The following is a 13900-nucleotide window of genomic DNA, read 5'->3' on the forward strand; positions in this document are numbered from 1 at the left end:
GGGAAAAAGAGTAGCACCTACTGAGCACTGACCTAGAGTCTGGAAAGTAACTGACATTTCCACTGAGAAGTAGAACACATTGTGTTAGCCTTTCTGGGTCTGATTCACTTACTCCAGTACCTTCCAGTTCCTTACACCCAACAAGTGAAGGATTTCATTTTAATGGCTGAATAATGTTCCTCTGTGTGCATGTAGATAGATAGATAGATAGATAGATAGATAGATAGATAGATAGATAGATAGATAGATAGATATTCCCACGTATTCTTTAATTATTCATTTGTCAATGGATACCTTTGCTGACTCCAAGCTTAGATATTGTGGATAGTTCTATGATAATAATAGGAGTGTCTGCACCTCTTGAGTTTATTGATTTAATTTCCTTTGGGTATACACTCATTAGGGGAGCATCTAGGTAGTTCTATTTGTAGTTTTTAAAGAGACTTCAACAGTTTTCCGAAATGGCTCTACTAATTTCCATCGCTACCATCAGAGTGACCTGAGTCAGTTCCTTTCGGTCCTGTTGGTTAGAGCCAGTCTAATCAGGGAGGCAAGCATGTTTCCTCACTGCTCTTTCCATTTGCGTTTCCTTGACGATTAGTAATGTAAAGCATTTTCCCACGTGCCTGATGGCCATGTGTATGCCGATGGCTGGACACTAGGAGGAGTAGGAGGGGAGGGAAAATGGAGGAAGAAAGATTAGGTTTCTAAGTATGGTTAGATAAGAGAAATAAACTCTACTGCCTCACAGCACAAGACGGTGGCTGTAGTTCACAGCAGTTACACATATTTTGTTTGGTGTGTTTGCTTGTTTGGTTTTTATGTGTCTCGGGATGCACTCAAACTTGCTATATATCAAGGCTAGCCTTGAACCCCTAATTCTGCTGCCCCCCTCCAAATTCTGGATACAGACATGTGCCACTATATCTTACTTCCTGTATATTTTATTAAGAACTAGAGGAAAGGCAGGCTGACAACACACAGAAAGAGCACACATTCCATAAGGGGGAAATGTGGCTTCCCAGATTTGACCATTACACAATACAGATATATTTTGGGTTAATACACCGGGCCCCACAAACACATACAATTGTCAGGTTACTAAAAAGTAAATACAGGAGTCGAGGTGTGGCTCACAGAGGGTAGACTTTGTGCTTAGTACATGAAGAATACAGGTATAGTTCCCAACACCGAAGAAAGTAAATGAAATATGAAGTCAATGAGAGATGATGGCTCAGCATTGGAGAATGCTTGCTGCTTTTCCAGAGGTCCTGAGTACAGTTCACAGAGCCCAGGTTCTGCCTGAAACTCCAGCTCTAAGGGATCCAATGCTCTCTGCTAGCCTCCATGGGCATGCACAAACATGACATCCTCTCCCTCCCTCTCTCTCTCTCTCTCTCTCTCTCTCTCTCTCTCTCTCTCTCACACACACACACACACACACACACACACACATACATATATATATGTATATATATATATATATATAGGAGAACAAGGAGGACAAGGAGCTAGAGACATGATCCAATAGTTAAGGACTCGCTTCTCTTGCAGAGGACCTAGTCTGGTTCCCAGAGCACCCACTTCAACTTACAACTTCCTGTAACTCCAGTTCCAGGTTACCCAATGCTCTCTTTTGACCTCCAGGGTCACATGCATGCACATGGTGCACACAAATACATCCAAGCACACACATACACAAAGGAAGGCAATAAAAGCTTCATAAATGAATGGATAAGTGAATTCTAAAAGTATGTTTAAATACTTTAAATACTTTTTTAAAGTTGGCACATTTCGAAGCACCAAAACATATTGGTCAAAACTCTAGACTGACAAATGATTTCTCTACCAGTAAAACGAGCCAGTTCAAGCCAGATTAAAGTAGACATAGGCAAGTTTATTGCCATCAGGAGGGAGGAGGAGGGGGGGGGAAGAGAAAGAAAGAACAGAGCATGCAGGCAGAACGTGAGAGAAGAAAAGTGTGGTGGTTTGAATATGCTTGGCCCATGGGGAGTGGCACTATTAGAAGGTGTGACCTTGTTGGAGTGGGTGTGGCCTTGTTGGAGTGGGTGTGGCCTTGTTGGAGGAAGTGCATCATTGTAGGGGTAGACTTTGAGGCTGCCTTGGAATCACAATGCAGAATTCTCAGCTCCTCCTCCAGCACCATGTCTGCCTACATGCCGCCATGCTTCGTGCTATGATAATAATGAACTAAATCTCTGAAACTGTAAGCCAGCCCCAATTGAATGTTGCCTTTATAAGAGAAGAGCCTCTGCGGGAAGGGCAGCCCAGCCCCTGGCTGGAAAGTTCAGAGTTTGGGGCAGGGTACGCCAGGTAAGGTCTGAGGGATGCTGGAGCCCTGGAGCCCAGGTCTGCTTTGGTATGTAAAATATGTACCTCAGTCCCTTGTCTAGAGTCTGAAACTAGACACAGACCACGGTGTTCCTTATTCCAACTCTTTCGCATGTGCTTTATTTTCTATACAGAAGACATTCTCATTTCTCTTACGGTTTCTTTCTCTTTTTTATTTTTGAAGAACTATTTATTTTATGTATATGAGTACACTGTCGCTGTCTTCAGACACACCAGAAGAGGGCATCAGAACTCATTACAGCTGTAAGCCACCATGTGGTTGCTGGGATTTGAACTCAGGACCTCTGGGAAAGCTCTTAACCGCTGAGCCATCTCTCCATCCCCCTTCTTATGGTTTCTAAGATCTCAACTCACCAAGACTTTTCCAAGTAATGGGATGAAAAGCCCGAGCCTGTCCATTTCTGAGATTCACACTTGATTAACACATGTATATATGCCGCTTTTTCTTAATATACATTTACTCATTTGACCTACTTGATACCTGATAAATGGATTTTTGGTTTTTGCCTGTGAATGTACAGAAAGCTCTCAATAACCCAGCTTTTTTTTTTGGAAGAGATCAGAGCCATTGAGTAGGAGCTCGGCAGTGAGAAATGAAGTCGTAGATTATAAAGAATCTTATACACAAGGTCTTTTGTCTGATCAAAAGGAAAAACTAGAACGGAATTACATTTCCTTTGCCTCCGTATAGAAGGGAGTCCTTTCTTCCTATCTGGCATGAAGTGGAAGGAGCAGGCACGGCAATTTTAAGAAAGGAAGAGACTGGAGATCCTGACTGCAAAATCCACACTAAGACCAAAACACTGTAGCTGCCGCAATTTTTATCCAAAAACAGTGCTAATAGCAGGCTCGCGTTCTTCTAGCTGAAAGCGGTGACCTCCGCATTTTCTCATCAGGTGAACAGGAATCTGGTCTAAAGGCTGCCAACCGCGGGCTAAAAATAGCGCAAACACGAAGGGTGCCATTGGCTAGAGATCCCCAGATTTTTCCTTCTCAGTTACGCTTCTTGCAGGCTCTGCAGGTTGAGATCAAGCTCTATCTTGCGGAAATTGTGTCAGCATGGAGGAGTTCCTCCTCCAGTGTCCATACTCCAAACTGTGTCTCCTTTCCCCAACAAGCAAATGGGATAAGTCTCCAAGAGCTTGCGGTCTCTCCTTTCTCTCTTCTCTTCCCTCCTCTCCTTTTTCTCTTCTCGTTTTCCCTCCCCCTCCCTCCCTCCTTTCCTCTCATCTTTTAAATAGTAATCACATCGTGAGCCTAAAGCTTCCCGGAAATGGCGTTGGCTAGCATCTTTACAATGGCTCGCTTTAATAGTAAGTTAGGTACAAAGAAGCCTCTGTTTTGAACAATCCGAAGGTTGTTCACTTTAGGGAGTTCTCTTTCTAGTGAAATACTTCTGCGGTCATTTCTATAAGCAGATGAAAACTACTTTGTTCCTCACAACAGATGCTAGTCGGGGGACTGCGTGGGAACTCCGCCGGCACATCTGTTAGCTTTCGGCCTCCTACCCTCTGGAGAGCCACTGCTCCCTGAGACTGGAAGAGTCTCAGATGGGCTCTTATCACGACAGCAAAACAGGTGACAGGTAACAGAGATTGTTAATGTTATACCACAATTTTTGAGTGTCCACCCAGTACTTTCGGTAAATAGAGAACCCTCGTTCTCTATTTAAATCGACTAGAGGCACCTTTCTTATATCATCTTGGGAAAATTCTATCTATAAAGTATTGAGGGTTTTTTTTCATGTGTGGTGCTGATCTCTGTATATTTTATGCAATCTATGTGTGAGGTATAATTAATTCTAGGTGCTAAAGAGGCAATAGGACCTCAAAGGGTGAAACCCCTGCTCTAGTGAGCACACATTCCAGTATGAGAAGCTTATGCACTATAAAGGCGGACCATCTAAATAGGCAAGGTGTGAAATGCTGAAAACCATTATGGAGGGGAAATGGCCTGGGAAAGGGGCAGGGCATAATTCTACAGAGGATTGGGGTAAATAAATTCTCACAGAAAGGCACATTCGAACAGATATTTGAAACACTTGAATATGTAAGATATCCCTTCAGGAAGCATTGTTACTTCTTCACATCTGTCCTAATAATATCTTCCCTGTGGGGAGCTTAGAGATTATTTTTATATATGCATACGTGCAGTGTGGGTGGTCTCCTCCGGACCTACTCCTGTCCTCTGCAAAAGCAGGAAGGGCTCTGAATGGCTAAGGCATCTCTTCGGAAAAAAATTAGAGTGGTTGAGTAGGAGGAGTTGGGCACTGGGAAGCTAAGGCATCCCTTCTGTGGAAACTTAAGGATGAATACTCTGGGGCTGGAGAGATAGCTGGGGAAAGAGTGCTTGGAGACCTGACTTTGGATCCCTGGCAGGAAAAAAAGAGCCAGGCATGGAAGCTACTGTACTAGGACAAACAAGGAGCTTCTCTGGGGACTTGGCAACTCCTAATTCTGTGAGACAGCTTATCTCAAGAGAAGGCAGAGAGTGACAGAAAAAGACATTGTACGTTATCCTCTGGACTCTGAACATGGCAACCATTCATAGGTATGTATATAATACATATGCGCACATACACACACACACACACACACACACACACACACACACACACACACACGAGTGACAGACTCATACTTAGAGCTTTTTAATCTCATTAGCTCTGAAGAAACCTGTCTCCAGTGCAACTGGTAAATATATGAAGTTAGGTGTAACAGCAAAGGCGTCAGGACTGACAACCTGTATTAAGTTCCCCAGAGCCCACACTACGATAGAAGGAGCGAACGGAGCCCTGTATCTTGTCCTCTGACTTCCGCCTGCACAGCACGGAAGTGCACATGTACGACGTTTAAATTTTCTAAAGAAATAGACATAAGGGGGAATTTAGGTTGTGAGTCAAGACGGCATTGCACAACAGCGGGGAGCAAAGTAGATTTTTAAGGAAGCATTGAGACAATTAGGATAGACGGCTATGAGGCGCTTTTATGCTCAGTCCTTCATGCCAACACAAATTTCCAGTGCACCAAAGCTTTAAACATTAAAAACAAAAGCACAAAGTACCTGAAACAAAAGAAACTTATAAATAGCAATACCGAGAATATAAAACATGAAAACTTTAAAAGTCATAAATTTGAATATATTCCGTACTATGGAAAGCAGAACTGGAAGGCATTCTGCACGAGGGAGAAAGGAGAACGGCCGCACGCACGCTGTGACAGGAGCCCTGCTGCCGCAAACAGCTTGGCAAGAGTAAGAGGACTTCAAGTGGCCATGTCTTTGACTCCTAAGTTCCGAATCTAGGAATTTATCACATAAGACAGATATTGGAGACAGGTGAGAAGAGCTCTGTGTGTGTGTGTGTGTGTGTGTGTGTGTGTGTGTGTGTGTGTGTGTGTGAATGTGTGAATGTGTATGTGAGTGTGTATGCCTGAGTGTGTATATGTGTGAGTGTGTATGAGCTTGTTTATGCGTGTGAGTCAATGTGTGGGCGAGAGAGTGTGCTTGGATGTATTTGCGTGTGAGTGTGTGTGTGTTTGTGAGTGACTGTGTGTGCATATGTGTATCTACATTTATTCAGAAGTATCTGAAATACCAAAATGGAACAAGTGGGATTCATGTATGAAATTCAATCACATTCATACCGCCTTCCAAGGATAAGACAAACACACAAATTTTAAAATGATCTCCAAGAGTGATGTGCAGTTACATGAAGCACCGGTGAGCTTAGAACACTGTCATTGATTATGCTTTTGTCTGTGTGGTGTAGGAAGGTTTACACTCGTGCATTTCCGGAGAGGCACCTCGAGGTAACACCATGACTGGTGGGCAGCAGTAACTGATTTTGGGAAGGTAGTAATGACCCAAAAATTAGAAGGAGGTAGTTTATGTTATATTTTATCCACTTATGGATTTTATGTTTCATGATATGTGCATATAGGTTTTATTCAAAAGTATATAGAAAATAGCATTTTGATACTTTAAAAGTAATAAATGTTTGCTGGATGTCTTTACTGATAGCCCCAAAATATGAAAATCGAGGAAATATGTTTCTTAAATTGTCAGATGAGAGCACTAAAATCTAGGTGCTAGTCAGATCATTCTACCAAATTTCTAAACATAAACGGGTTGTTTTGAAATCTCTGCTCACTCTGGGAACTCTCTACCTGCCTACAATGTATTTGCTCACATCCATTCCCACCCATTTATTGCCTTAAGCCCATTTTTTTCTCACGGTTTACCTTTTTACAGACCGTCTGAAGCGTTCTCAGCAACTGAGGCAGCAAAAGGAAGCTGTTCTTAGTGGAGACGGAATGTTTTACTAAAGATTTCTGGGTCCTCCTCAGAGCTTTCGCCATCAGACCTTTTCCCCACACAACACCAAAGCTGAGAGGTCACTCTCTGTAGCCTTGTCTCTAAGGTCCCTTCTGCTTTTATTCTGACTTGAGTGGCCTTTTTCACTCCCTCTCTGTTTATGAAAACATTCAGCAATTGTTTCACATTCTAGTCAGAACTTCGGTTGCCTTTTAGTCCAATGGAGAGCCCAAACACCCCCCTCATTATATTGCCAGAAATCAAACCTGCAAAGCAGCATCCCTCTTCTGTGTTAATCTTAAAAGCCAGTCTTCCTCTATGTGGGGTATTTTAGTTCCCTTTGCATTGGGGATTGGCCATGCAACTTACTATGGCGATTAAAACGCAAAAGAGAAAAAGGAAAAAGGAAGAAGAGTATATGGCATTTTGGGAACAAAACATTTAAGAGCCAAAGTGTAAGTTATAATAGTTTACCTCGGGAGGGAAAGGAGCCAGCGAGCAGGCCATGGGGGAGTTGGTGTTGGGGAGGGCAGAAATGAGCAGTGAATGACACACACGTCTTAATGTATCATAATAATAAACCTGTTAGTTTGTATAACTGATTGTTGTTCATTTAATACAACACAACAGCTAGTGAGAGGACCCAAGTGGTAAAGACAGCTGACCAGGGTTCTGTCCTCAGGACCCATGGGGTGAAAGGAAAGAAGTAAGTCCTACAGGATCCACACTCTGGATCCCTATGCCTCTACCCCCAAGTACTGTGTGTGCGCATGCGCCCCCAAGCTCAGCTTAAATTCACAATTGTTATATAAATTATACCTCAACTGTTAAAAAGCTAGCCTGGGATTTCTTTTTATTCAACCACAACCTACTTGGACCTACATTATCCACATTCCTCTCCCTTTCTCCCCCACAAGCTCACAAAATTCCAACGCCAGACAACACAAATGCAAAGTCACAAGGAAAGCAGAAACACAAATATTTTCAACTGGTGGGAAGATCAAAGAAAAGTCAATAATGAACTGTGGCTTCATCAAACATTTACAGAACACTAAGACACCGAACAAAATAACGAATGGCCGAGATGTATATTGGGATTGTATTTGATTTAGAGCAACTTATTCTTGTTTGCGGTTGGCCTTTAAGTCAGTTAAGTGTAACATTATGTTAAGAAATTGAAATAAAATTTTGGTTCATTGTGGTTCTTAGGAAACTGAAATCTGCTTGGAACATTTTTCTGAAGTTAGGAAAAGATACCATTTTCTTTGTGTGAGTATGTGTCTGTGCTGCCCCATACGCCAGTGATCTTTATGCATTTAAAGCAGCGTCAAGCAGGCTGACAACACTCAGGAAATGCATCCACGTTCCTTTTCACACCAAATGTACTTGTTTCGGTCAGAAACAGACATTCTTCATCCATGTCGCAAGCCAGGTCGCTCGCTCACCTCTCAACAGAAGTGGACCGCAGGGAGGGTAGAGAGCAAAGGAAAGTCAGGCCAATAGCCGCCTAAGTCAACGACCTCTGAGGAAAGCCCTCTCCTCCTCCCAGATGCTGCAGTCCAAGGAGGGGCGTGGGGGCGGCAGAGGTGGGGGGAGCACGAGGGGGGAGGGGAACTGAGTTAGTAGTAAACAAGCGGCTTCCGAGAGGGCCAATGGCAGAGCAGAAGGACCTGCATCAAATTCGAGGTACAGCACCACTTCATCCTGCAGCCGACTGTGTGCACAGTCTGAATTCGCAGAGATACGAAATCATGCGACAGTCAGACACCAAAGGGGGAAGAGGAACTTGATAGTATGAATAGCAGTTATGCCCAAGTTTGGTGTCAACTCTCTCGAAGGAAAAAAAAAATGACGAAGAAAATGTAGCAATTTATTCCTGCCCTTCTGAAGCGTATCTCTCTGGAGTTGCTTCTGTAAATTAAAGACTCTTAGTAATCTTTAAACCCTTTTCATCTCACTGCGGTTAAGGTGTGAGGTCCTCCACAAGGAGACAGCTGTGAGACCGTGGCAGAGCGAAGCACTTGTGTCTATGGGGGTCTAATAAAACAATGCCTTTCACTGGATATAAATCAGGGGACAATGCCTGTCTTAGAAGTCTGTTAGGAAGAATAAAGATGTTTTTCACCCTGTAACAATGTACCTAGATAAAGATCTGAGAGAGGCCGTGTTTCCAAGTGGAAAGACAGGCTTTCCATTCTGAGATCCTGCTTCAAACAAATCAAAGCGGTGTTACTTTTACCAAGTGAAGTCCTTTGAACCTCAGTTGCCCCATCTAGACTGTTACCAGGATTAAATATTAACATCTGCGAAGGCCGACTGGTTTCACGGATACTCAGTAAGTGACGATTACCTTCCCATTATTCTATGTTCATTCGTGTACTCAACAAACGCTTATTACCCACTATTGACTTAGAGTAAAACGGTAAGGGGAACATATAAGCCCTGTCTTTATGAGTTTACATCTAGTAGTAAACACACACATAGGAGAAAAGAAAAACAACAATAATAAAAATAGGCCGTCCCAGCACAATTTTATAATGTATGGCAAGAAGGAGAGCATTTGGTGCTGTGGTAACTCAGAAGAGAGACATCTCATTCAGCCTTAGACTGGTACCGTAGGAGTTTCGTGGAGAAAATTACAGCTAAAGTCTGAGGGAGGAACGGGAGTCTACAAATGAAACTCTCCAGGAGGACAGGAAATATTTTCAAAGGCCCAGAATTGAGGGAGATGGTGTTTGACAACGCTTACCCCAAAATGTCCACCAAGACATCCCCTTGTTCTGGGAATACAGCGTTTTCTCCTTTACATCTTTCTGAGTTTGCCCTTGATCATAAGTATCATGATGCACACACAGCCTTCCAACTGACCCTGGCCACTGGAGAAACACCTCCTCCAGCCCAAATCCTACCACAATCAAGTATAAATCGCATCCATCAGTCTCAAAGCCAAACCCTGGTTATGTGGTCCAATAATTGACAGTGTGTATTCTAACTCCATCCAGTGATACTCTGGAGATAGCAGTGGACTGGGTGATGGAAAAACACCTCATACCAACCATGTTCTTACACTGGGTGATGGATAAACACCGCCCATACCTACCATGGTCTTAAAGGCCAATTAAATAGCAGCGATGTGTAATTATACATTACTTGAATAGTCGGTTAACAGATGTAATTGAAGATTACATAAGGAAAGATCATGATGAAAATAAATATAAAAATCTCACACTAGCTTGAGACGTGACTGGGCAGGGAGGCACCTGTACCAACAGTTGCACCCATCGATAAATTCACTGTCTGTCAAGCCAATATTTGAAGATTTACTGTTATATATCATTACACGGCAGTTATATATCCAGACAAAACAGATCATAATATTTTTGGTAGCTGAGAAAGAAATACTTAAGAACTGAATGATGAAATCTATAAAGGTGCTTTAAGTAATAAATCACTTCATAAATGGTCCCTGTACTCTTCCTTAAAAGTAAGTTACACCTGAAATTTTATCTTTGCTTTGACATCGTTCTAAATGATTATTCCTTCATATATCATTACATTTCTAGTAACAGATGTAAATAAGGAAATAGTGTTTTGCACCTAATGGTTTTACCATACTTAAGACTAAGCTGACAAACCGGGCCTTTCTCAAGCCCTTAAGGAGGAGGGAAAAAAAGTACCAATTTGGAGAAATCTATGAAAAAGTCAGTTTCTTCTTAAATACACAATTATTGAAAATAATTATACAGCCTAAAATAGGACTGGCTTTAAATTAAAAAATGTGTGTGCCTATTAAGATACCAGATATTATTAACTATAATAAAAGTATTTTGCACTGAACTAGGTATTTAGTATTAGCGGGAATGACAACGTTCTTCAGCTACGGTAATTTGACCATTTATCGGCAAAGAAAAATTAATACAGGAGAATAACAAGGTAAAACAACACAGGCAAACAGCACCACTGACTTGGTGCGTCGTGCTTGGTAATAGAGACTTGGGCTTCTAACAAATGCTTCAAAGTGTTTTTACCAACTACAGATAAAATTGATCAGTGCTATGGTAGCATGCCGCTGGTGTAAGTAGAAGGGATGTTACATTTCTCTATTTACCGCCTATATATTTTGGCTTTGAATTCATCTAACTTAGTACATCAACCCTAAAACTGGTTATCTCCAGGCATTTATGTCGTTTCTCTTCCTTTCTGTGTATTTGATCATAAAAGGCCATAAAAATGCATGCAATGTTTGAACCTCTAAAGTATCTGCATGTAAACTTATTTCCCTTGAGAATAGATGGAAATCAAATTAAAACAGAGGTTCCTAGTTCCGTTCTCATTCCCTGTTAAGGCAGAAAGGCAGGTAGAAACACACCGTGTCCTTCCTGCTGCAAGTCTACTTCACTAAATAAAAACATCTATGGTTTTACTTACAGTCCTCCGCGTCCTTCAAAGGGTCCGTAGTGATGCCCTTTCAGCAATGATGTCTGGAAAAATCAAAGAAATCCACCTTCCCACCTTTTAAGCTCCTCATATCTTCTGAAGGATGCAGGCTCAAGAGTTGCCAAATGAAATGGGGGAAGGCAGCCAAATAGGGACTCGTGGCCAATCTAAAAACAGCAGGACATGGTCAGCAAACATAGCATCCCTTTGCTGGTCTCTCTCTCTCTCTCTCTCTCTCTCTCTCTCTCTCTCTCTCTCTCTCTCTCTGTCCTTAACAGTTAGGAACAGTTCTTGTTCAAAACTGATATAATACAAAGATATTTATATTTTTCTGTATGAAGTGGTCAGTAGAAAAATGCAAAAGTCATGGTAGTTATTTCTTCTAATTTATTTTATTTATTGGTGTGCATGTGTGTGTGCGGTGTATGTGTGTGTGCATGTGTGTGCGTGTTTGTGTGTGTGTGTGTGTGTGTGTGTGTGTCACAAACATGTGGGGGTGAGAGAACAATTTTGGGAGTCAGGTCTCTCCCTCCATCTTTATGTGGATCCTGGGGGCATCTATCTTGGGTCACATCCATACTCCAGGCTAACTGGTCCTTGGGCTTCCAGGCAGTCCTCGGATCTGCCTTCCCTCTCACTGTCAGGGTACCAGAATGTACATTTGGCTTTTTACAACAACTCTGACATTGTGTTTGGGCTGTCAGGCTGAGCCTCCACTCCTTTATGTCTGAGCTAGGGTGGAGGCCCTAGTGCTGTTGATTGATTCATTCTGCTTCTCATCCCTTAGGAAGAGCAAATCAAGCACAAGTTGGGGCTCACGAGCTGTCTTTACATTTGATTGCTCTTTCTTGAAGCTTCCGAATCATAACTATTAACATTTCTAGGTGTCATGATAAGCAAAGGCCTTTCACAGCCTTTACACTATTGGCTTTTTAAAACCAGCCTGTACCTGGAAAAGTTCTAATGCCAAACTGAAACTCACAGAAGTCAAAGCTTACCCAAAGAACAGGCAAATAAGGAAGCGATGTTTTTCAATTCTAAACCTGATTTGCAGAGAGAGAGAGAAAGAGAGAGAGAGAGAGAGAGAGAGAGAGAGAGAGAGAGACTCCCTAAAGATGTCAAAACAAAATGGTGTTTAAGATTTAACACTGTACTATGTCCATGGACTTGTGATATCCCCACTGCTCCTCCTTCTGTCCCCCTCCCCCTTGTCTGCCCCCTTTCTTCTTACCTCAGTTTCTTCTAGAGAGATCATTTTAAATTGATATCTTGATTCTCCCTGAACTTGCGCTATTTCAAACTTTTCTTAACTTCAAGAACATAGTGAATGATTTTCTTCATGTTTGCAGTATAAGATTTAAGAAGTGATTGAAGTGGCTGGAGAGATGGCTCAATGGTTAAGAGCACTGGTTGTTCTTCCAGAGGTCCTGAGTTCAATCCCCAGCAACCACACAGTGGCTCACAATCATCTGTAATGGGATCCGTTGCCCTTTTCTGGTGTGCTTGAAAAAAGCTACAGGGTACTCATATAAATAAAATAAATTAATCTTTCTTAAAAAAGAAGTCTTCTTACCTCATTTTTAAAAAAGTAACTGAAGAAGCAATAAAAATTTCTTATTCCCTAAAACAAAATAACAATTTAACATGTCAGAGTTGTCTCCACAAATTTTCAAATGTATTACATTTCTATACTAAATCTAAATACTACAATATATGTGGAAAAGTGCTTCAACTTTGAAAGCAATGGAGTAGAAGTTACTGGGAAGGTTCCAGTGTTAACCAGAGCCAAAACAGGAGAGAGAATTCCCTAAAGAGGTATCTGTGGTAATGTTCAGGAAGCCGAAAAAGAATGAGAAATGCCTGTAATATTCTGACTTTTTAAAACATTTTTCATTTTAAAAAAGAGTCTCGGGGTTGGGGATTTAGCTCAGTGGTAGACAGCTTGCCTAGGAAGCACAAGGCCCTGGGTTCGGTCCCCAGCTCCGAAAAAAAGAACCAAAAAAAAAAGTCTCAGCTAAAATTTAATATGGCATATTTTTTTACAAAGATTTAACATTGCAAAGTTTTAGTATCTGAAGGGCAACTCGTAACGGCCTGCATAAGCAATGAATTATGGTTTCGCTGGAGTACAACTTTTACTCCAGGATTTAAGGGATGAGAGACAGAGCAGGTAATTCATCAACCATATCCAGCAGTTCCTGTGCTTTAATACATTGTCACCTGCTAGTCATATTAGACAGGCTTAAGGAATAATGAAGCTGGGCGTGCTGACACATGTGACAGCAGCATGCAGGAGGTGAGGCCATGTCTTAATCAATGCTCCATTGCTATGAAGAGACACCATGGCCAAGGCAACTTATAAAAGAACCTGTTTAATTGGGGGCTTGGTTACAGTCCGGGACTGTCATGGTAGGGAGCATAGCAGCAGGCAGGCAGGCAAGGTGATGGAAGAGAAGCTGAGAGATTACATCTTGTGGAGGCAGAGAAAGGAAGAGACACAGGGCATGATATGGGAAACCTCAAAACCCACCCCGTGATTCACCTCCTCCAATAAGGCCACACCTCCTAACCCTTCCAAAACAGTTCCACCAGCCAGGAGCCAAGCATTCAAATATAGGAGCCCATGGGGGCTAATCTCATTCAAACCACCATAGGCAGGATTGGGAGTTTGAGTCTAGCCTGGGCTATATACATAGTGAGACCACCCTGTATTCAAATATTGAGGGTCGTATACTTGATGGTGGACCCAGCACTTACCAAGCATGCCCAAGGCTCT

At 42.1% G+C, this 13900-nt stretch overlaps 1 protein-coding gene across 1 annotated transcript in view; it reads right to left on the minus strand.

Annotated features, from left to right (window-relative positions):
• Slc4a4 (solute carrier family 4 member 4) overlaps positions 1 to 11235 on the minus strand; it is a 451986-nt gene extending 440751 nt beyond the window's left edge. The window contains exon 1 of the mRNA XM_039092509.2: positions 11116 to 11235. The gene's annotated coding sequence lies outside the window, so the exon portion shown is untranslated. The remainder of the gene's footprint in view (positions 1 to 11115) is intronic.
• Between the last annotated feature and the right edge of the window lie 2665 nt (positions 11236 to 13900).

This window comes from Rattus norvegicus, chromosome 14 (assembly GCF_036323735.1).
Source record: "Rattus norvegicus strain BN/NHsdMcwi chromosome 14, GRCr8, whole genome shotgun sequence".
Taxonomy (NCBI): Eukaryota; Metazoa; Chordata; class Mammalia; order Rodentia; family Muridae; genus Rattus; species Rattus norvegicus.